This window comes from Camellia sinensis, chromosome 2 (genome assembly GCF_055761805.1).
Source record: "Camellia sinensis isolate YWXY chromosome 2, ASM5576180v1, whole genome shotgun sequence".
In the NCBI taxonomy this organism is placed as follows: domain Eukaryota; kingdom Viridiplantae; phylum Streptophyta; class Magnoliopsida; order Ericales; family Theaceae; genus Camellia; species Camellia sinensis.
In genome coordinates, this window is record NC_138962.1 from 76424990 (window position 1) to 76450088 (window position 25099).

Below are 25099 nucleotides of genomic sequence, written 5' to 3' on the forward strand. Positions count from 1 at the left end.
TTTCCTCACCAATGATATCGATTAAGGTGACAAAAAAATTCGTCACTAAAATGAACAAAAAAGAAAATTATTCAACCAAATGTTTCAATTTAGCGACGAAATATTCAGCAAAATGTGACGAAATTATTTGTTTCGTATTATATCATTAGTGACAAAATTATTCGTCATGTTTTTTGAAAACTAATAGCGACATTTTTTTATTTCGTTACTAATAAAAATTAAAATATTTGAAAATGGGGCTACTATTTTCTTCTGAATTTTTTTCTTTTCAGTAACAATTCCCTACGCATTTCAATAACCTGTTCAATAAAATATCTATTACAAATCAATACAAAAATCTGTTCATATTCATTAACATTACAATTGAATTTCAGCACTATCCACAAAAATACAATATGAACTGCATGCGGATTATAAACATATCCCCTAATATCCACAAAAAAAGTCTATTAATATCCACAAAAATATAATATCAACAGCATGCGGATTACCAAACACATCTCCTAATATCCAACAAAAAAACATGTCTACTAATATCAACAAAAATAAAATATCAATGGCGGATTACCAAACATGCCTTATAATACCAACAAAAATATAAAATTTACAACGCAACCAAAATACATGTAAGGTAATATGAACAAAAACACAAAATAAGCTACCATCTGCCCTCCAAATTACCAAACATGTCCATATCAAATCTCGAATCTGCAAAAATGAAACACAAAAAAAATAAAAAATAAAAAATAAAAAATAAAAAATGGAAGTTAGACAATTAATATCTTATCCATAAAATATACAATTTAACATGCATTTTTCGAATTAGTGTTCAAATCGGGAGTCCGGTGCAAGTTCCGTTAGTTTCCACAACTTACATTGGTTCCTCTCGACGTGTTTGAGGTGTTCCCCAGGCCATCCCATGGCTGTTACACGATTTTGGCCCCCGAAGGTCTAGTGTGAAAAAGTGCAATTTTGGACTTAGTTTTCAAACCGGGAATCCCGTGCTAGGTCCGTAAGTTTCCACAACTCACATTGGTCCCTCCCGAGGTGTTTGATGTGTTCCCCGGGCCATCTCATGGTTGTTGCACGATTTTGGCCTCCGATAGCCTGTTTTCAAGCTTAAGTATGAAAAAGTACAATTTTCGACTTAGTTTTCAAACCGGGAGTCCCATGCTAGTTCCGTAAGTTTCCACAACTCACATTGGTCCCTCCCGAGGTGTTTGAGGTGTTCCTTGGGCCGTCTTGTGGCTGTTGCACGATTTTGGCCTCCGGTGGCCTATTTTCAAGCTTAAGTGTGAAAAAGTGTATTTTTCGACTTAGTTTTCAAACCGGGAGTCGCGTGTCAGTTTCATAAGTTTTCACAACTCACATTGGTCCCTCCCGAGGTGTTTGAAGTATTCCCTGGGCCGTCTCGTTGCTGTTGGCCTATTTTGGCCTCCGGTGGCCTATTTTGAAGTTTAAGTATGAAAAAGTGCATTTTTGGACTTAGTTTTTAAGCCAGGAGTCCCGTGCTTGTTCCGTAAGTTTCCACAACTCACATTAGTCCCTCCCGAGGTGTTTCACGTGTTTCTCGGGCCATCTCGTGGCTGTTACACGATTTTGGCCTAAGATGGCCTATTTTGAAGCTTAAGTGTGAAAAAATGCAACTTTGGACTTAGTTTTCAAATCGGGAGTCCCGTGCTAGTTCCGTAAGTTTTCACAACTCACATTGGTCCCTCCCGAGATGTTTGAGGTGTTCCTCGGGCCGTCTCATGGTTGTTGCACGATTTTGATCTCCGATGGCCTACTTTCAAGCTTAAGTGTGAAAAGGTGCATTTTTCGACTTAGTTTTCAAACCGGAAGTCCTGTGCTTGTTTTGTAAGTTTCCACAACTCACATTGGTCCCTCCCGAGGTGTTTGACATGTTTCCCAAGCCGTCTCATGGTTGTTGCACGATTTTGATCTCCGATGGCCTACTTTTCAAGCTTAACTGTGAAAAAGTGCACTTTTTGACTTAGTTTTCAAACCAAGAGTCCTGTGCTGGTTCTGAAAGTTTTCACAACTCACATTGGCCCCTCCCGAGGTGTTTGAGGTGTTCCCCAAGCTGTCCCGTGGCTGTTGCACGATTTTGGCCTTCGGTGGCCTATTTTGAAGCTTAAGTGTGAAAAAGTACAATTTTGGACTTAGTTTTCAAACCGGGAGTCCCGTGCTAGTTCCGTAAGTTTTCACAACTCACATTGGTCCCTCCTGATGTATTTGACATGTTTCTCAGGCCGTCTTGTGGCTGTTGCACGATTTTGGCCTCCGATGGCCTATTTTGAAGCTTAAGTGTGAAAAAGTACATTTTTGGACGTAGTTTTCAAACTGGGAGTCCCGTGCTAGTTCCGTAAGTTTTTACAACTCACATTGGTCCCTCCCGAGATGTTTGACGTGTTTCCCTGGCCGTCTCGTGGCTGTTGCACGATTTTGGCCTCCGGTGGCCTATTTTGAAGCTTAAGTGTGAAAAAGTGCAATTTTGGACTTAGTTTTCAAACCGGGAGTCCCGTACTAGTTCCGTAAGTTTTCACAACTCACATTGGTCCCTCCCGAGGTGTTTAAGGTGTTACCTAGGCCGTCTCTTGGCTGTTGCACAAGTTTGGCCTCATATGGCCTATTTTTGAAGCTTAAGTGTGAAAAAGTGCATTTTTGGACTTAGTTTTCAGATCGGGAGTCCCGTGCTAGTTCTGTAAGTTTCCACAACTCACATTGGTCCCCCTCGAGGTGTTTGAGGTTTTACCCAGGCTGTCTTGTGGTTGTTACTCGATTTTGACCTCCGATGGCCTATTGTTCAAGCATAAGTGTGAAAAAGTGCATTTTTGGACTTAGTTTTCAAACCGGGAGTGCCCTACTAATTCCGTAAGTTTTCACAACTCACATTGGTCCCTCCCGAGGTGTTTGAGGTGTTACCTGAGCTGTCTCGTGGCTATTGCACAATTTTGGCCTCCGATGGCCTATTTTCAAGCTTTAGTGTGAAAATGTGCATTTTTTGACTTAGTTTTCAAATCAGAAGTCCCGTGCTAGTTCTGTAAGTTTCCACAACTCACATTAGTCCCTCTCGAGGTGTTTAAGATGTTACCCAGGCCGTCTCTTGGATGTTGCACAAGTTTGGCCTCCGATGGCCTAATTTTTAAGCTTAAGTGTGAAAAAGTGCATTTTTGGACTTAGTTTTCAAACCGGGAGTCCCGTGCTAGTTCCATAAGTTTTCACAACTCAAATTGGTCCCCCCCGAGGTGTTTGAGGTTTTACCTGGGCCGTCTCGTGGCTGTTACACTATTTTGGCCTACGATGGCCTATTTTTCAAGCTTAAGTGCGAAAAAGTGCATTGTTGGACTTAGTTTTCAAACCGGGAGTCCCGTGCTAGTTCCGTAAGCTTCCACAAATTACTTTGGTCCATCCCAAGGTGTTTTTTGTGTTACTCAGGCCGTCTTGTGGCTATTACATGATTTAGCCCTCCGACGGCCTATTTTCAAGCTTAAGCGTTAGAAAAGTTCATTTTTTTACTTCATGCCTACGTGTTGAAATAGTGCAAATTTCAAAGTAGTTTTCAAATTGGGAGCCACGTGCTTCTTTCGTAGGTTTGCACAACTTATGTTGCTCCGTCTCAAGGTGTTTGTGATGTTTCTCGGATCTTTACATGCATATTTCACTATTTTCCCGTGACCTTTCGCCCCTAAATGTCGAAGTTTTTTTTTATTCTACCCTAGTTGATTAAGAAATTTCTACTAAATTAACATAGAAACATAATATACTAACAAAGCCTACTAATCCAATAAAATAAATTAGTAGAACGCACCGAGCTGTATACCCTGACCGGGATTGATTTTGATCCACATCGATGTTTTGTCTTCATTTGCATCATATTATTCGCACTAGCTAGTGATTGTTCCTACACAATTGAAATACCAATAAAAACAAGAAAAGATAACATTATTAAGAAAAAACTTAATTTTTGACAATCAACATATATAAAACATTTTACCTTGAAGCTAGCAAGAGGCTTTTGACTAAACATTTTCCAAAAATATAATCTAGCAACTCTGATAACTAAATTTCTCAATAATAATTCTTAGGTTAGTTGTTCACAATGGATTGAAAGATGAAAACATGAATATTTTATCAATACATTAACTTCACAAATAATATACAAATATAGTTAAAATTAATTGAATTAGCTAAACTTATTTCATTTCTAAGTGTCAAGTGTTCATGCACGTAAGTTTGAGATTAATTTTGAAACCAAGAGTCTTGTGCTTATTCCATGAGTTTCTACAAGTCATTTATCTCCTTAAGAAGGTGCTTAAACCAATTCCTGGGCATTTTCATAGCTATTAGACAAATTTTCCCTTCGAATGCCTATTTTTAAGTCTAAGTGTTCAAAAAATACAAGTTTGAGCTTAATTTTGAAACTAGGACTCTCATGCTTGTTCTGTGAGTTTCTATGAGTTACTTTTCTCTTTGTTAAGGTGTTTGAACCAATTCTTATGGCTAATTCACAATTTTGCCCTCCGAATGCTAATTTTCAAGATTAAGTGTTAAAAAAGATGGCTATTTCACAATTATGTCCTTAAAACGCCTATTTTCAAGCTTAAGGTGTTATGTTTTAAAATGCGTAAGACCTTAAACCCTGCTGCCTCTATTTTAGAGTCAAGCTAAAAGCACCAAACAATATTTAAAACCTAAACTAACAACATCAAACCTGTTATATTAGCACCCAAAGACAACAACCAAACCAACTTATTTAATTATAGGTTGTTGACACATATTATTCAAGTTAAATAAAATACATCTATTTAATTAGATATTAAATTTACCTCTATTTCAACGAATTAAATTTAAACTACATTGGTAGAATTCACTAATATCATTTCGAGTAATTGAGGAGGAAGGCATTGGAACAGATTTCTCTAGCATATGAAGCATCAAGATCAAGATTTGATAATTGTAGAGTTGATTTTATAATCTTGACAATACATGCAAGTGTACTATCAATCTGCATTTGTATAGACACGTGTAATTTCATAAATAAAATTCAAGACAAAAGAACAAAAAAGATTGATAAATATTGTCAGAGACATAGATTGGTTACATCGATTTGACACAAGAAGTTTGTATCTAGCTCAAAATATGTTAGAGTCTAAGAAACATACCAGCGAATCAGTGATAAAGTTAGTCTCTTCCATGAAATGCTAACACTTTCCATCTTCATTGTATACTCTTTCACACTATCAACTTGTTCATTTACTAACATCAAGTCCTGCTTGGCATGCTAGCACTTTTCTTTCACAAGCTTCTGACAAGAAGAAAATAGTTGATGTGCAATAACTCCAATGTCATTGGGATGAAGATTGAATTCACACCATCTATACACTGATGAAACACTAAAACAACCAAAGTTTTCTGCCTTTCAATATAAAACATCCTCTTTATCAGATCCAAGTGCACAAGCAGAGAGTAACATGTTAACTAAACTGACCATATCCTCATTTTCCCAATCCATCAACTCTCTACAAAAGCCCTGTACCCAATTAGGTAAATCACTTCTAAGGTTAAGTACCTCCTTTACTAATTTGTGCCTATCAATTGAGAGTCTATACAACCTTGGAAATGCCTCCTTTAGACACCTATCTCTAATCCATTTATCTTTCCAAAACAAAGTCCTAGCCCCATTTCCAATCTGTATTTGAGTATTGCTCACAAAAAAAAAAAAAAAAAAAAAAGTTATAAAGTTCAGGTCTTAAGCTCCCCACTGATAGGATGTCCTTCCAGATCCTAGAATGGGCATCAGATCTCTTAATAGGTGGGCACCACCTGCTCCCTTGGAGATTGTACTTACCACAAACTATTTTCTTCCACAACACCTTATCTTCATTGCCAAATCTCCACCACCACTTAAGAGTTGATCTCATCACATAAATAATTGACCTCATCGCATTATTAAAAAAAAAAAAAGATTAGTCATTTTTTAATTGCTAAATATGACCTCATTGCATTAGTTGTTTTTAATTGCTAAAAAAACAAATAATTGATCTCATTGCATTATTAAAAAGATTGCATTATTTTTTTTTTGAAAAAAAGGTGTATAATGTTATTAAAACCCTGTCGTTTTTTAATTGCTAAATATGCAACCAGCTTCGTAAGCATACCCATATCCATATAAAGCCACTGTACATTTCTTAAACTGTGAGAAACAACAACATCAAATGGTTAAAAGCATGAGCATCTAGAGGAATATCATGGTATTATAAAAAACTAACTCTTAATAAAATAAAATAAAAAGTAAGCACTAACCATAATGCTTATGAGCATGTATTCCTAATGTTTCGTTTCATATTCTAACCAACATTGGTGAAGATTCAGTACACCTTATTTGACTAAATTGATGTCAGGCAAGGCTCAAAAGTATCATCACCATAATGACAAACATCATAAAACCGCAAAAACACCTCTTGCAATTATTCTTTTTGCATTAATACAAATGGAGATAAGACATACGAAAGACACTTTTCAATATCATCAAACTTCTCAAATAGTCAAAACAAATTGTCATTTCATTCATTTGTCAACCAGGCCTGGGAGTAGAATAGTGAATTACTCAGGGCAAACAGCATAACCATATGATGAATGTCAAATATCACCACGACCAAGTAGAATAGTGAATCACTCAATGGTGTTCTACACAAAATTGGAAACCAATATGATGAATGTCAAATATCTTCCTCAAATCATTCTAAATGATCTTCATACACTATCACCACGACCATATATATATTACATTCATCGAAGAAAAGAACTTGCATGCAATTAAGCATACTATCATTTGGTGTCATAGACAAACCAGTTTTTTTTTTTTTCACAATTCATTTATGCTTAGCAAATTGAGTTTTTTGATCAAATTTCTGTTTAGCAGGTTGAAAGTTTAAAAATAAAATTTTCTGCAGCAAGTGCAGTAAGGGAAAAATAAAATATTTAAACTAACTATCAAGTATTCCACAAATGGCATAGAAAACCCAAACAAAACTAACCCAACACATTGAAAATACAATGGGACATTCCCAAATCTTAGAAACACAAACACAGCCATCGGCAATAACAGAGAGTAAGGAGGAGAGGCAAAAGCAAACCTCTAATGACCCATTAGGAGAGGCTTGAACTTGACACCTTAACTCTTATGTTCAAACCTGAAATTGAGACATCAAAACCTCATCAATCGTATTAACTCATGTCTGACTCAATCAACATTAATATTGGTCGCTTTTGCACCAAAAACCAATAGGAAAAAAAATACCATTTCATTTTCATTCACTAGCCATTTTAATTAATATGCCTGATTTTCCAATGAGATAGATAGTTACATATGAGAACAGCTATTCTTCATATCAATTATTTGAAGGGGTCATTAAATTCTTGTTCTATATTTTATTGAGAAAATAAAATTGATTTGGATCTTTCCCAATCACCCTATTGACAGGAATCAATTAAAAAAAAGGCATGTTTGGACTGTTATAATGGTGTTCAAGGGGTGAAAGTCTAGAGAGCAGGAACAAGCATGACTGAAAGCATTGTTCCAACTGTTTACGGGTGTACAAGCGGGGAAATCCAAAGAGTAGTCCAATCACCACTCGAGCAAGGTGGGTCGATTTGGGGCTGGGTCGACTTTAGGGTTGGGTGTGAAGGTATATGCGAATCAAAAAAGACATAGAGAGGAAGACAGAGAGACACACACACAAGCACAGAGAAAGAAAGAGAGAGGTGGCGAAATAGAGGACATACCTACCCGAGACAAAGCGACAATGGTGCTAACCCATACGGTGTGCTCGTCTAACCCTTGTGGTGATGCTCCAATAACAGAGAGGAGGGCAGAGGCGTGAGAGAGAAGAGACACAGAGGCGTGAGGCATGAGAGAAGAGAAAGAGAAAGGTGAGGTCATGTAGGTGAGGTTTGGTGGTCAAATCTGTGTGTGAGAAGAAGAACTGATCTATCTAAGGCGCCAATATATTCATTTCCCTCTAAAAACCTTTAGCAACTAAATCATTTATTTGGTGACAAAATTATTTCCTCACTAAAAGATAAAATTATTAGCCATGAAAATAGTTTTCTCACTAAATAGTATTAAAATATTAAAAATTATTGGTGACAAAAATATATTCGTCATTAATAATTTTATTATTGGTGGCCAATTTTTTCCTCACCAAAAGTCTGAAAATTTTGGCACCATCCAAAAAATTAGCGAGAAAATCTTTAGTGACAAAAAAAATATAAATAATGACGAAAAATAATTTCGTCACCTAATTTTTTTATTATGTATGCAGATTGGTGACGAAATTTTATTTTTGTCTCTAAAAATGGTACATTTGGAGACGAAAAATTATTTTCTTCATTAAAAGGTACGTCTTTCGTGACAAAATTTATTTTCGTTATTAGTTTTCGTTTCCAAAGAGACTTTTTGTTGTAGTGCATGCTGGAGGTTGCAATAAAATAAAAGTTCTTTTTTGCAGTTTGATTTCCCTTGTTATGCAAAGCTATGCAGGCTGTACCAGTTTCGGATGTGAGATGCAACCACACCGCACCAATTAAAAACCTGAATAAAAGAAATTGAGCTATCTGTTTAGTGGAAAATACTTGCAAGAGAATTTCTCTCTAAATTTCAATATATCGCAAGAGATAAACATAAACGATAATACTGGATAAACAATAATGATCTCTGAAAAGATAAACCACCTCAATGATAGCTGAAAAGATAAACAATAACATAACCAAGATTATTCCACATATTATAACCAAAAAAAAAAAAAATGCATGATTGAAGAATGGATCTAAATTGATTACAAATAATATGGAAAACTTAAAACAATCTAAAAATAAATAAATAAAAAATAAAACCTACAAGAGCATAATAGTATTACAATCAAACACAAAGAATAAAGCATAAAATCCACACATCCCCTCAAAAGCGGGGAACAAAAATGCTACAAAAGTAAAGACTTTATAGCGATCCCGGGTTTACCCTTGTTGTATAGTGATCCGGACATGTGTCCGTGGATGTTGGTAGTTGTTTATTATCTTGTTTACATCCTTTCTTACTTTGTATTTGAGTTATAGGATGTGTTGAGCGGGTTTGTTACAGGTTGGTTGAGTTTAGAAACCAAAACTAGTTGCCCAGATTTTTGGCCTGTACGCTCGAGCGGAGGTGTTGGCGCTCGAGCGTAGATTACACCCATTCAGTATTTTCCTGTGCAGCGTTGTACACTCGAGCGTGGTATTGGCCGCTCGAGCGGGGTTGTCTGAGTGCTGCTCGAGCGTAGGGTTGGGAGCTCGAGCGGAGGCCTGGTTCTGCAAAAGTGCTGGGCGAGTGCATTCTGCGCTCGAGCGGGAGGTTGGCCGCTCGAGCGGAAGTCTGTGAGTGGCCGCTCGAGCGGGGTGTTTTACGCTCGAGCGGAGACCTGGGTTAAAGTCCCGAATTTGTGACTCTTTAAATCACTTTTTCACTTTCTCTTCTCTCTCTTACTTTTCCAAAATCACCATTGTTGAGCCTCTCACTCTAGACTCTACCTTCTCTCTAGGTTTTGATCTAGTAGGAGTGATTTACTCACCTTTGGCCTTTACAAAAAAGTTGTTGATCGTCGAGGGCTTCATTTTAATCTGAAAATCTCGGGTTTTGGAGCACGTTGGGTTTTGTCGTCTTCTCCTTTGGGACTCCGAATTTGAGGTAGGGATAACCTACTCCTCTCTATGGGTTTTGTCTTTAAATTTCGGTATTTTGAGATGTTGGGCTTGGTTTGGTAATTTTGTGAAAGTTTGGGGCTTTTGTGTAATTTTACAAAAGTTGGGGTTTTATTCATAATAAACCTAGATGCATGTTTGGCATAGAAAATTGGAATGATTGTTGAATCATTGATGAAAAAGGGACCTAAGGGTTGAAATGGTAATTATGGAAAATGGCCTAATTATATTGTTTAATTAATTGGGATAATTAATTGGTGAGAAATGAGGAAATGAAATGTTGATTGAATATCCATTTGTGCATTTATTTTCTGTTTTAGAAATAACTGCTTTGGGCTATCGGTGGAGGATAGTCGAGATTGTTGTAGACAATGCATGATGATTAGGTAAACGGAAACTAATCAATGGAATGTGTCATGGAACTTGACGGTTGATAGAATACATTAATTGTGTGTATTGTGTGATTGTATATAGAACCAATGTGTTTATATACGTTATGTGTAGAGGAGGAGATAGGGGATGTACTCCGCGGTTTAGGGGAAGATAGGGGATGTACCTCTAAACCGGATAGGTATTGGGAGGAGATAGGGGATGAACTCCGTAGACAGAGCTCATATGCTTGTCTAGAGAAGTGAAGATAGAGCTCATATGCTTATCTTTGTGAAGTGTGGATATAGCTTGTATGCTTATCTGTGGATATTGTTGATATACATATCTGTTGAGAATGTGGATATAGCTTTTATGCTTATCTGAATGTGAGATATAGTTTTTTTATACATATCTGTGGAAATGATGATAGAGCTAGCATGCTTATCTGTTGAAAAAGGGAAAATGAAAAGTAATTGGGACTTGTAAGTCGTTGACATAAATATGTAATTTATGTGATTGTATCAGTGTTGACCAACTATCAATTGCTAATGTTTTAGTCAATGTCCATGGTTGGTTTAGTGTATTTCTACTGGGCTGTGGCTCACCCTATATGGGAATATCATTTTCAGGTACAGGAAGCATGCCACCTCCAAGGACATAGCTTGGGAGGCTAGAGGCGGACATAGTGTAGTTGTTTTACTTTTGATGTATTACATGTAACTTCAAGCCAAGGGCTTAATGTGTAAACGAGTTAGTGCTCTTTTGTTGAAACCAAGTGTTAACTTGGAAAGCTGTAAGCCCGTAGGGCATTTTGTTTTGATGTTAACATGTAATACTTATGTAATGAAACTCAATGAAATAAAGAAATGTGGTTAGTTTATATGTAAATGCATGTCTTATCTGATGGGTTTAATGTTATTGTTTTGAGGGCGTTACAACTTGGTATCAGAGCGTACCGGGTTCGAATACTTTGGGTACGTGGGAAGTGATTAGGATCACAATGGGTTTGTCTCGCTTGATAGAGACGTAGATGTAGTACCATATGCTATGTGTTTATTTGATAACATGCTTATGTGACTATGTGGGTATGGGATTTAATTTCTAGGATGTTGATTGGATCCTTGAGTTTCTGGGAGTCTTGTTGGAAAAGCACTTGATCAACGCTGCTTCTAACCGGAACTCTAGTAACGCCTCGGGACTATCATTATCCGGAAATGAAGTTCGTAAGTGCTTATGTGTTTATGTGCTTATGTGGAGTGAATTACAGTTGTCCATGCATTAGGACGTGAGTGTTTAGTTTCGGCACACTTAGGAATGTGCTAACGTTCTGTGTTGCCTTTATTAGGATGTCAGGACGAGAAAGAGGTGCTAGGCGTGGTAGACCTGCGAGGCAGGAAGTACCGTTACAGGGTGAGATTCCGGCAGTGCAGGAGGGAGTTGGGCAGGCCAATGTGGCCGAGCCAGTGGGTCAGCAGGCTATGGGTGCCTTGGCTAGAGAGATAGCAGGAGCTTTGGGTATTCTTAGAGCTGGGAATCAGGCAGCTGAGACAGGGCCTTCCTTCTTGAAGAGGGAGTTCTTCTGGTGTAATCCGGACGAGTTTATCGGGGATCCTAAAGAGCCGCTTAAGGCAGATGAATGGCTCGAACAGACAACGAAGACGTTTGAGATGCTTGGCATCGAGGACGGAGCACTGAAGGTGACCTTGGCATCCTTCCAACTGAAGGGAGATGCGGGTCAATGGTGGAAGTACGAGAAAGCTCGTGTTGGTGGTACTTGGGAGGCGTTTGTGAATGCTTTTCAGGAGAGGTTTTTATCAGCAGCAGCTAGGGAGAAGCTGAGGGATCAGTTTAGCCGGCTTAATCAGCAGGGCTTGTCAGTGGCCGAGTTTGAGGCTACTTTTACCAGTCTGTCTAGGTTTGCACCTGAACTGGTGGCGTCTGAGGAACGCCGTTGCTATGAGTTTGAGCGGAAGTTGAGGCGGGGCCTCAAGTTGAGAATTGGTGGGTCTTATATTCGAGAGTATAGACACCTAGTGGACGCTGCAGCTCATATGGAGCTTATGATGCAGGAGGAGGATGAGGGTCAGAGAGGCTCCAAGAGGAGCCAGGATAGTCAGGGTGATGGCAGGACACAGAAGGGTTATAACCCTCAGCAGTCTCAGGGTGCAGTCTCTAGATCGACCTTTCCAGTGCCGAGTGTAGGCTCGGGGAGAGGCAGTCAGGGGGAATTCACTTGTTACAAGTGTGGCCAGCTGGGTCACAAGGTATCTGTTTGCCCGCAGAAGGGTGGGGGTCAGAAAGCTGCTTCTTCTTCAGCTAGACCGCAGAGTCAGAGTTTGGGCAGGGGGCAGCTCTTGACTTGTTATCAATGTGGACAACCTGGGCACATGAAGAGGTTTTGCCCACAGTTGAGTGCCACTTCGGGAGCGTCTGGTTCTAGGCAGACGCAGGGTTTTCAGCCAGCTCAGTCTGTGCAGGCCTCGAGGGCCAATCCGGGAGCTTCGTCATCCCAGTCTGTGCAGCAGTCTTTTGCTCCGAAAGGTGAGCAGGTAGACCAGGGGCCTACGGGGCGCGTGTATGCTGTTACCGCGCAGGATTTAGTACCGGCTCCATCAGTAGTGAGAGGTACTTTTCTGTTTTGCAACTCAGTTGCTAATGTGTTGATAGACACGGGTGCATCTCATTCTTTTGTATCTGTTGCATTTGCATCTGTTTTGGAATTGGAGTTAGCACAGTTAGCATCTCCTATTTGTGTGGTATCGCCTTTGGGTGGTGAGTTGATTCTGAAACAGGGTGTTAGAGGATGTGATATAGAGGTCGCCGACTATAGGCTTCCTTTTCCGTTTGTTGTCATGCCCATGAAGGGTTTTGATGTTATTTTGGGTATGGACTGGTTATCGTCATACCGGGCTGTTATTGATTGCTACCGCCAGAGGGTTACATTGTGTACCTTGAGCGAGGAGTGGTTCCATTTCTTGGGAGACCGGGTTGGTAGTGTTTTGCCACCGGGGTATGATTCGCGAGGGCGAAGTGAACTTAGTAGTCTACTTGCTAGCTTTGAGAGTGGTGAGAGTGGTGAGACCCAGCATGTATTACCGAGGGTGGTTTGTGAGTATTCGGATGTCTTTCCCGAAGATCTTGTTAGTTTGCCACCTCACCGAGAGATAGAGTTCTCTATTGATTTAGTGCCTGGTACGGCGCCGATTTCTATGGCACCTTACCGTTTTGCTCCAGCAGAGTTGGTTGAGTTGAAAGTTCAGCTCCAGGAATTGCTCGATAAGGGCTTTGTTCGCCCTAGTGTTTCACCGTGGGGAGCACCGGCACTCTTTGTTAAAAAGAAAGATGGTGCCTTGAGATTGTGTATAGACTACCGGAAGTTGAATCGGGCTACGGTTAAAAATAAGTACCCTATGCCCCTTATAAATGATTTGTTTGACCAGTTGAAGGGTTCCCGTTGTTTCTCTAAGATAGACTTGAGATCGGGTTACCATCAGTTGAGGGTCAGGGAGGAAGATATTCCTAAGACGGCATTCCGTACGCGGTATGGCCATTATGAGTTTTTGGTGATGCCATTCGGACTTACCAATGCACCGGCAGTCTTTATGGACTTGATGAACCGGATTTTCCGGGAGTTCTTAGACCGATTTGTGGTCGTCTTCGTGGACGACATTCTTATCTATTCGCCTTCTGAGGAAGAGCACGAGGAACACTTGAGAGTGGTGCTTGAGTTACTTAGAGCCCATAGGCTGTATGCCAAATTTGGGAAGTGTGAGTTCTGGCTGGGGGAAGTCAAATTCTTAGGCCACGTGGTATCCGGGGAAGGGGTGTCTGTTGATACATCCAAGGTTGAGGCAGTGCAAGATTGGGCACAGCCTAAGAGTGTGTTTGAGATCCGCAGTTTTCTGGGATTGGCTGGGTATTACCGTCGGTTTGTGAAAGATTTCTCCAGGTTAGCGTCACCGTTGACTAGACTGACTCGGAAGGGAGTCAAGTTTGTGTGGAGTGAGACTTGTGAAAAGTCGTTCCAAGAGTTGAAAATTAGATTGACCACCGCTCCGGTGTTGATTATTCCGGAGAGAGGGTTGGGTTATGCGGTTTATTGTGATGCTTCACGAGAGGGTTTGGGTTGTGTGTTGATGCAAGAGGGAAAAGTGGTAGCTTATGGCTTACGTCAGTTGAAAATACACGAGAAGAATTACCCCACACACGACCTAGAGTTAGCAGCTGTGATCTTTGCCTTGAAAATCTGGAGGCACTACCTTTATGGTGAGAGGTTCGAGGTATTCTCGGATCACAAGAGTTTGAAGTATCTGTTTACACAGAGAGACTTGAATCTGAGACAGAGGAGATGGATGGAGTTCATCGAGGATTATGATTTTGAGTTGCATTATCATCCGGGAAAGGCCAATGTTGTGGCCGATGCCCTTAGTAGGAAAACCATTAGTGATATAGCTTGTATAGCCATCCGGGAATGGGTGATGTTGGGAGCACTTGGCGAGTTTGATTTGCTACTGGGTGAATCTGTTGAGGCTGCGGCCTTGTTTTCTGTCGTTGTGCAGCCTACGCTTGTGATTAGAGTGTTAGAGGCACAGAGAGGTGACCTTGAGGTAGAATCCCTCCGAGAAAAGATCTCCAGTGGGAAAGTTGAGAAGGGTTTGACGGTATATCCCGACCTGAGTGTGAGATACCGAGACCGTTTGTTTGTACCGGAGTCTTGCCGAGAGGAAGTACTCCGAGAGTTTCACCATTCGCGCCTTGCGGTGCATCCGGGAGGTACTAAGATGTATCAGGATTTGGGTCGCCAGTTTTGGTGGCGGGGTATGAAAAGAGATGTGGCTGTTTTCGTATCGAAGTGCCTTACTTGCCAGCAAGTGAAGGCCGAGCATCAGAGGCCAGCGGGTTTGTTGCAACCCTTGCCTATTGCCGAGTGGAAGTGGGAGCATGTCACTATGGACTTCGTTGTAGGTCTTCTGAGGACTCAGCGGGGTAGTGATGCTATTTGGGTGGTTGTAGACCGGTTGACTAAGTCGGCGCACTTTATTCCTATGCGCGTGAGAGATTCGGTAGACCATCTTGCCGATTTGTATATTCGGGACGTAGTGAGATTGCACGGGGTCCCAGTGACGATCGTCTCAGATAGAGATCCTCGTTTTACTGCTAGGTTGTGGCAGAGTTTGCAGAGTGCACTGGGCACTAAGTTGACCTTTAGTTCGGCTTATCATCCTCAGACTGACGGGCAGTCCGAGCGTACTATTCAGATCCTCGAGGATATGCTTCGGGGTTGTGTCCTGGACTTCAGTGGGACGTGGGAGAGGCACTTGCCATTGGTAGAGTTTGCCTACAACAATAGTTTTCAGTCTAGCATCGGTATGGCACCGTTTGAGGCCTTGTATGGCCGACTGTGTAGGTCTCCAGTTTGTTGGGCCGAGGTGGGTGATGCACCTTTGCTGGGTCCGGAGTTGGTTAGGGAGACGACGGAGAAAGTTGAGCTTATCCGTAGGAGGCTTGTTACAGCCCAGAGTCGACAAAAGAGTTATGCCGACCGTAGGAGGAGGCCTTTGGCGTTTGAGGTAGGTGATCATGTCTTTCTGAAAATATCACCTAGGCGAGGCCTGATGAGGTTTGGGAAGAGTGGGAAGTTATCCCCTCGGTTTATTGGTCCTTTTGAGATCCTTGAGAAGATAGGCGAGGTTGCTTATCGGTTAGCCTTACCGCCGCAGTTGTCCGGAGTGCATGACGTGTTTCATGTGAGTATGCTTCGGAAGTATGAGCCAGATCCATCACATGTGCTGGATTGGAGCGATTTAGAGGTAGATGAGGATGCCTCGTTTGAGGAGAGACCGGTTCGGGTCTTGGATAGGCGGGATCAGGTCCTGCGTGGTAAGACCATTCCTTTGGTGAAAGTCTTGTGGAAACATCACGGAGTGGAGGAAGCCACTTGGGAACGTGAGTTGGAAGTCCATGAGAAATATCCGGACTTGTTTGTTGATGTGTGATCTTGTATTTAAATTTTACATTATGTTGAACTTAAGAGCTTTTATATATGTCTTAAGTTGTAAAACATTGAGAATGTTTTGATTATTGGAAGCATGTTTTGGAACTTGCCTCATATGGAAGTTGAATGTGACATTATATGTGTTAAATATATTGTTGAAATTGGAAGGATAGTGCATAATGTTAATGCATGTTGAAAGTACATATGTTGTTTACATATTGTGATATGTCTCTTGTTAAATGGATGGAATGACCGGTAATGGGTCGAATTGTTGAATGTTCAGATGTAACATTGTTTAAAATGGAGGAAAACTTGTTTTTGAAAACTTGTGATTAATTTCGGGGACGAAATTCTTTAAGGGGGGGAGGTTATAGCGATCCCGGGTTTACCCTTGTTGTATAGTGATCCGGACATGTGTCCGTGGATGTTGGTAGTTGTTTATTATCTTGTTTACATCCTTTCTTACTTTGTATTTGAGTTATAGGATGTGTTGAGCGGGTTTGTTACAGGTTGGTTGAGTTTAGAAACCAAAACTAGTTGCCCAGATTTTTGGCCTGTACGCTCGAGCGGAGGTGTTGGCGCTCGAGCGTAGATTACACCCATTCAGTATTTTCCTGTGCAGCGTTGTACACTCGAGCGTGGTATTGGCCGCTCGAGCGGGGTTGTCTGAGTGCCGCTCGAGCGTAGGGTTGGGAGCTCGAGCGGAGGCCTGGTTCTGCAAAAGTGCTGGGCGAGTGCATTCTGCGCTCGAGCGGGAGGTTGGCCGCTCGAGCGGAAGTCTGTGAGTGGCCGCTCGAGCGGGGTGTTTTACGCTCGAGCGGAGACCTGGGTTAAAGTCCCGAATTTGTGACTCTTTAAATCACTTTTTCACTTTCTCTTCTCTCTCTTACTTTTCCAAAATCACCATTGTTGAGCCTCTCACTCTAGACTCTACCTTCTCTCTAGGTTTTGATCTAGTAGGAGTGATTTACTCACCTTTGGCCTTTACAAAAAAGTTGTTGATCGTCGAGGGCTTCATTTTAATCTGAAAATCTCGGGTTTTGGAGCACGTTGGGTTTTGTCGTCTTCTCCTTTGGGACTCCGAATTTGAGGTAGGGATAACCTACTCCTCTCTATGGGTTTTGTCTTTAAATTTCGGTATTTTGAGATGTTGGGCTTGGTTTGGTAATTTTGTGAAAGTTTGGGGCTTTTGTGTAATTTTACAAAAGTTGGGGTTTTATTCATAATAAACCTAGATGCATGTTTGGCATAGAAAATTGGAATGATTGTTGAATCATTGATGAAAAAGGGACCTAAGGGTTGAAATGGTAATTATGGAAAATGGCCTAATTATATTGTTTAATTAATTGGGATAATTAATTGGTGAGAAATGAGGAAATGAAATGTTGATTGAATATCCATTTGTGCATTTATTTTCTGTTTTAGAAATAACTGCTTTGGGCTATCGGTGGAGGATAGTCGAGATTGTTGTAGACAATGCATGATGATTAGGTAAACGGAAACTAATCAATGGAATGTGTCATGGAACTTGACGGTTGATAGAATACATTAATTGTGTGTATTGTGTGATTGTATATAGAACCAATGTGTTTATATACGTTATGTGTAGAGGAGGAGATAGGGGATGTACTCCGCGGTTTAGGGGAAGATAGGGGATGTACCTCTAAACCGGATAGGTATTGGGAGGAGATAGGGGATGAACTCCGTAGACAGAGCTCATATGCTTGTCTAGAGAAGTGAAGATAGAGCTCATATGCTTATCTTTGTGAAGTGTGGATATAGCTTGTATGCTTATCTGTGGATATTGTTGATATACATATCTGTTGAGAATGTGGATATAGCTTTTATGCTTATCTGAATGTGAGATATAGTTTTTTTATACATATCTGTGGAAATGATGATAGAGCTAGCATGCTTATCTGTTGAAAAAGGGAAAATGAAAAGTAATTGGGACTTGTAAGTCGTTGACATAAATATGTAATTTATGTGATTGTATCAGTGTTGACCAACTATCAATTGCTAATGTTTTAGTCAATGTCCATGGTTGGTTTAGTGTATTTCTACTGGGCTGTGGCTCACCCTATATGGGAATATCATTTTCAGGTACAGGAAGCATGCCACCTCCAAGGACATAGCTTGGGAGGCTAGAGGCGGACATAGTGTAGTTGTTTTACTTTTGATGTATTACATGTAACTTCAAGCCAAGGGCTTAATGTGTAAACGAGTTAGTGCTCTTTTGTTGAAACCAAGTGTTAACTTGGAAAGCTGTAAGCCCGTAGGGCATTTTGTTTTGATGTTAACATGTAACACTTATGTAATGAAACTCAATGAAATAAAGAAATGTGGTTAGTTTATATGTAAATGCATGTCTTATCTGATGGGTTTAATGTTATTGTTTTGAGGGCGTTACACATAATACTTGAGATCATTATAACGATTATTTGAAATATCAGGTGTGCAAATTATCAAGTAACAATTACCTTTAATTTGTGGTTCCAGCAATTTTGATAGCTAAAAATTACAATGTACTCACCTTGATCTTGTTAATCCTATATATTCAACAAACTATATTATTGTCACAAAATCCATTATTCCCTGAAATAGAGATAGGCAAAGTGTAATTTTGGCCCACAACAAATCTCCCAATACCCATATTTATGCACACAAATCCAAAGAAAAAATAAATTATCTGAAATATTAAGTGTGCAAATTATCAAGTAACAATTATCTTTAATTTGTGGTCCCAACAATTATCCATTATAGACTAAATAGAGTTTGGATTAAAATGATAAAAGAATGCATACTTTACAGACTAAATTATCTTTTACCCAATAAAATTTACTCCAAAATTTTTTAAACCTTTCTTCTTTTTTTTATCAAGGAAAAAGGTTAAACCAAATAAATAAATAAAGCTTGAAGACGAAGAGGGAAATGAGGGTTTTGAAAAGCTCACATTTCTATTTAACCCTCTATAGTGGCCCAAGGCATTGACCCTAATCAAATTAAAACATGATTGATACTAAAGTAGTATAATTCTCTTTTATGATTGAAACTCAAACAAAAGTCATTTCCAAATCAAAACAAAGCAATGAAAAGAAAAAATTAGATCTTTAACAGTTCAAATGGACATTTAAAAGTTATATTAAGAAATTGTTGAGGTTCATTGAACTTTTCACGTCAATTATATATTTTCAATTCAATCAAAGAAATAAAATCAATAATAAATTTTGTTTTAAAAAAAGTAAGGTGACTTTTTGCAAACCCATTTCACAAGAGACACGTAATGAGGCAAAGAAAACCATTGGCCAAGACTACAAGTTAAGAGTCAAATAAAAAAAAAAAAATTAAAAAAAACCCCACCACCAAGAATGGAGAAAACTTGATAGAATAATAATGAAAGTGAAATTTTGTTGCCCAAAACAAATCCCAACACCAAAGCATAATCAAATATGTATAATCTTATAGGTATAATAAAACATACTAGTTCAAAAAAAAAAAAAAAAAAAAATGTTTTGCCTACTACAACAATGAAAAGTCAAGAAACTCAAGGATTTACTTAAACAATGTTCAATCACTTGTCCTTTTTTTCTCATTTCCTCTTAAAACTTATGAGATAAGCTATAAAAATACTTAACAGAAACCAAATTAAAGTGAAAATAAAAAACAAAAAAAGGCAAAACTATAAGAAATGCATACATGCAAAAATAAGGAAAGCAAAAGGATGACCCAAAACAAAGAAAACATTCTAAGCAAAATCTATAAGAGAAATATTAGAGTTCATTAAAACCAAACAACGGACAATTCAAACACAAATAAAATCCAAAACAAAATTTAGAGCTCCTCAAAAACTACCAAAATCAACTACTAACAAACAAAAAGAAACAATTTCAAAAGAAAGAAAATAAGAAATCAAAAAACTACAAATTCAGAACAAAAAATAAAAAAATAAAAAATAACTACTACAAACAAAAAAATGAAAAGAACAACTCAAACACAAATTCAATAAACAAATAAACAAAATCACTGAACTAAAAATTACCATAAAAAAAAACCTATTACAATAAACAAAAAATAGAAAAATAAATAAATAAATAAAACCTAAAACTACTAAAATAAACAAAAATCAAAACAAATAAACCTCAAAATACTGCAATAAGTAACAATCAAAACAAAGAAAAATGATAGTCACTAAACCTTCATAAAATGATGTAGGCTTAACTTCAAATGATCTAAAAAATTAATACTTCCACAAATGGAGAACAAAAGAGAAATGAAAAAAATAGAAAACGAAACCCTTGTCCAATAAATATTTTAAACTACCAACAAAAAGAAAAAATAAACAAATAAAGCAATATGTAAAGGAAATAATAACATAACAACTGAAACCTTTATTACCTGAACATAATGAAGCAAAATACCAAAACAACGACACAATCCTTCAAAATGAAAAAAAGAAAAAGAAGGAAGTAAATAAAGAAATAAGAAAGAATGAAAACACGGTTCATACTTTGGCTGAAAATACTGCTCACAACTCATACATGGTTTATATATATTGTATGGATATAATTGACAAGGATCATTGACTTGGTAAAATAGAAATTTCAGTGGAAACAATATGTTGTTCAGAGTTGACTCTTCACATTTATTAGCAAATATAAGTCTAAGATTAAGAAATGAACAAGAAATTGTTTACCTCTAAAGTGGGATGAATATTTCATTGTGATGGAAGTTGTGCCTATCAAAATAAATTAAAAGAAAATTGTATTTTCATCTATATTATCAAAGTAAAAAAGATCAGGATAATAATTAATAATGAGATCAATATTCAAAAGAAACAACATTAACGAAATGCATAAGAACTGAAGCGACTAACGAAGTAAGAATAAAATAAGACTGATAACACTAAATTATCAAATATAGAAAACAAAACAGGAAAATCACATAGTCCTGCACAATTAGAAAGGGAAGAAAAAAAACCAAAAAAAATCCCAACAAAATTCAAAAAGCCAAAAAAGAAAATTAGCAACACAAATATATAAAGCCAAACAATATTAAAAATCTAAAGAGTTTTTTTTTTTTTTTTTAAATTTTAAAGCTTTGACAAAGAGAAAAAGGCTTGATGCAAGATATAGTCTAAATGTCCAAAATGAAGAACATTAGAATATTAAAAAAAAAATTGATATCATAACAGAAGAAATTATACCCAAATTTTTAAAAGTTACCCTCTAGAACTAAGATTTATAGAAAAATTATCCTTTTTTTTTTTTTTTAAGTTTCATTTTTATAGTTTCTATCTGCAGATCATACAACAAGAGCATGGAATTCTAAAAACACTTGAGACATTCATGAAGATAGAATACTCGAGAAAAAAAAAAATACAACAAAACTGACTTTTTATGGGTAAATTACAAACACACCCCTTCATGTTTACTTAAATTACAAGTTGCACCGTGTGGTTCTAGAAATCACATTATGGCTCCTAAGATTTCTAATTTCATAACAAATAAGTCATTTTATTAACAAATTATCAAGTTAATTAACAGTTTTTAATAATGTTAAAATTTTATTTCAATTAATAATTCAAATAATTCTATTGTTGTATAGGTAGAAATTTCACTTTTTCAATTAATTCTGTTAAATAAAAAATTCTAATGGGGAGGTATTTGTAATTTTCCAAACCACAGGAATAATTCATAGTTTAAGCCAATCTCAAGGGTATATTTGTAATTTACCTTATTTATTTATTTATTTATTTTTCATTTTTCACAAGCTCAACAATACTTGAAACAATAAAATAATATGCTTTCTTTCTCAGCAATTTAGATCTAAAAGCAACAAGCAGAATTAAAAAATAGAACCCTAGAGAGAGAAACGTGTCTGATACCTTAGGGATTTGAAGTGATACATCCCCTCCCAAACACAGGGGCAATGATTCATGTCGAATTGTGGGAATTACAACACACTCTGTCTCCATGGTTGAGCACAACTTGATAAGTTTTGGAGAGAGAAGCTGAGGGATAAAAATAAAAATAAGAAATTAGGGGAATTTATAAATCAGTGTTTTTTTCCCAAATAACTCATGGAAAAGTATATGGTTTTAATTAGTAAAATTTGTAAAACTTATCACTAATTTGAATTTTCTTTTACAAATATACACTGAACTGTTAACTCCCTCCTCCCCCCCCCTCCCCCCAAAAAAATCCATTTTATGAAAGAAAATAAAAATAAAAAAAACACAGATACACATGGCATTGAACGCAACTACACTTTCTCTTTCAACAAAAAAGGAAGAAAAAAACAACAAATTGAAACTAACAAAGGACACACATCAGATGCCTCATAATCTTCTTTATAAATATGAGGTTTATACAAATAAATAAATAAACCATAAAAAATGAAATGAATTTAGGGTTTTAGAGAGAAGCTACAAGGAAGAAGAAAGGGAAAGAAGGGATCAAAAGAGAATAGAAAATCATTTTAGGATTTTGAGAGAACACAAAATCATTTCAAGGTTTTGAGAGATTGTACCATGGATATACTCGAAGCTCCATTCAAGCTTGGGAAGTTCAATCTGGTTCTTGCATATTGCTATAGCAGAGAGGGCAGAGAGAAATGAGCCAAAAACACAAAATGAGAGAGAGAGAGCAGTTTGTTCATTCAAGAGGGAGAGAGGAGGAACAAAAAGACTTGGTAAATAGAGAAACACGTGGAAGCATTAGCAACCACATATATTCTTTTCATGAATTTCCATTATTAACCCCCAAAGTTCTACAATACAAAATATTAAAGAAGAGCAAAGTAGACTTTTTAACCATTACAAAAAATACTGTTTATTAGAGGCTAAAATTACTGTTCACTTCCTATCCATGCTTTATATATATTGTATAGATATGATTGCTGGAAGACAAAAAAATAAACAAAAGAGGCAAATATGAATATTTTGAAAAAACAGTTAATAATATAGTGAATTTAAATAGACAACATTCACATTAGTTTTTGACGTTATGTGTTTTCAACCACAACATTTTAATGAATATGAACGCGATTCCAAGGCAATAAGTTTATCAAAGAATTTTTCTTTCACAGTGTGAAAGAAAAAAGAAAAAAGAAATGATAAACAATCCATTCCTATGTTTGGTTGTACACTTTGAAATACACATTTATTCCTATGTTTTGAGCACATTCATTCAAGTCTTTTTTTCTTTTTTTATCAAAACCAGTCCACCAATGTAACAGCCCATTAACAGTCCCAGGTATGACCCATTGAACCCCCCAACATCTCATAATTTCAGACCAAACCACCCATCCAAAGAATTTGGATATAATAAAAATAATCCTATGATATACTTAATTCATCTCATATCCTAAAGATATTATATTCCATTATATCCGAATCTAATCCGGACAATCAAACAAGGCCTATATGGTTAAAACCATCCAAACAAAAAAGTAATCCAGCTTACAACTTAATTATTGGACTACAATTAACTAAAAAACAAAGTTAACAATGCAATTAGAATTCCATAGCAATGAGAATAAATTTGCAAAAGAATGAGGTTAATCTTGGATTTCAAAGATAATAATTTGAAGAATTCTTTTCAAAATGAATTTTTTTGGTATACTGGAAAAAAAAGTCTTAGACTTGTTCATAATAACAATTATGAATGAAGAATAGTGTATTCATCTCTTATATGAACACCTAACATACAAAAGGTAGTAATATTATGCCTCAAGTTCAACTGAACAAACAACAAAGGAGATTGAAGAACTACATTATCCTGAAGTTTCTATTATGCTTTTCTAATTGATATTTTGAAGTCATATTATGCCTCTGTTGTCTTCTTGTTGCTGTCAATGATGTTTCAATCTCACTATTTTCCCCTTCATTTTACAAATGAAATGAAATGATAAGCTAAACAAATTATACTAATGTAAATTTAGTATATACTAATGTTAGTATATAAATGCTAATGTTAGTATACAAATTATGCCCTTGTTCTCTTCTTGTTGCTGTCAATGATGTTTCTGATTTAGTGTGAAGTTAGTGTTTCATTGATCCAGAGGTTGTAGTTATACTAATGTTAGCATATAAACAAATTATAAGCTAAAAATAGTGTAATGAAATGAATCCTTCCTTGAACAGCTCTGCTCATGGGATTTATACAAGTCCAATGCAACAACTGTCCTAGAATTGTCAAAATCCAATTTAACCATAGTAAATGCTCGTAATCGACAAAACCAAAAAAAAAAAAAAAAAAATCGTTTATTATTCAAATATCTCCCTTGTATGCAAACTTAAAAAGTAATGGAATAATATTACCCAAAATTAAAATTATTATTTTTTGTAGTAAAAAAAAATCAATGAAACCCTCTTTTACCCAAAATCAATACCCACAAAATCAAACAGAGCGGCACAAAATATACACACAGGAAACAATAATAAAAAGAACAAAACCCTAACAAATTAATAGAACTAAAGAAAATTAAAACACTTTACAAACCCTAACTAGATCAAAAGGAACCTAAAATCAAAACACTTAACATTCTTCATCTATGTCTTTACCTTAACAGAAGCTTGTGTCGTATTCTTCCATCCTTGGGCTCAATTTCCTTTTGATTCGCTGGTGAACACTATGAATACACACAAAATCAAACAAATCGACACCATATAAGAGATTTCATCGGCGGTCACCAGAGAAGAGAGGAGGGAGGAGATCAGTGAGAGGAGAGAAGAGATGGTCGAATATTGTGGTCGATGGAGGCAGATCACCGTTGGGAAGAGAATGAAGGGTTCTCTGAGACAAATATAAAGAGAGAGTAGGTATACACTACGGATCTTTTTTGTAGTCAGTTTTCCATCAATACCCTTGTATCTAAAGAAGAAAAGCTATAAAGCACGAGGGCAAAATTGACTATTCAACCATTGAAAAATCACTGTTCATACTTTGCTGAAAATACTATTCACTTTGCATCCGTGCTTTATATATATTGTATAGA

The 25099-nt window shown here is 37.3% G+C and overlaps 1 long non-coding RNA gene across 18 annotated transcripts; it reads right to left on the reverse strand.

The window, feature by feature from the left end:
- Positions 1-409: 409 nt before the first annotated feature.
- Positions 410-24910, reverse strand: LOC145820130 (uncharacterized). 18 transcript variants are annotated; one of them, XR_014361148.1, is made up of 10 exons: positions 24666-24910; positions 22631-22690; positions 21987-22112; positions 20796-20837; positions 18636-18651; positions 8553-8596; positions 7140-7196; positions 5166-5308; positions 3812-3904; positions 410-708 (listed from the first exon to the last, which is right to left on the reverse strand). It is a non-coding gene; the product is annotated as an uncharacterized LOC145820130 (long non-coding RNA). The 18 variants fall into 18 exon arrangements; XR_014361154.1 differs by having other exon boundaries at positions 5166-5305; positions 18583-18651; XR_014361147.1 differs by having other exon boundaries at positions 18583-18651.
- Between the last annotated feature and the right edge of the window lie 189 nt (positions 24911-25099).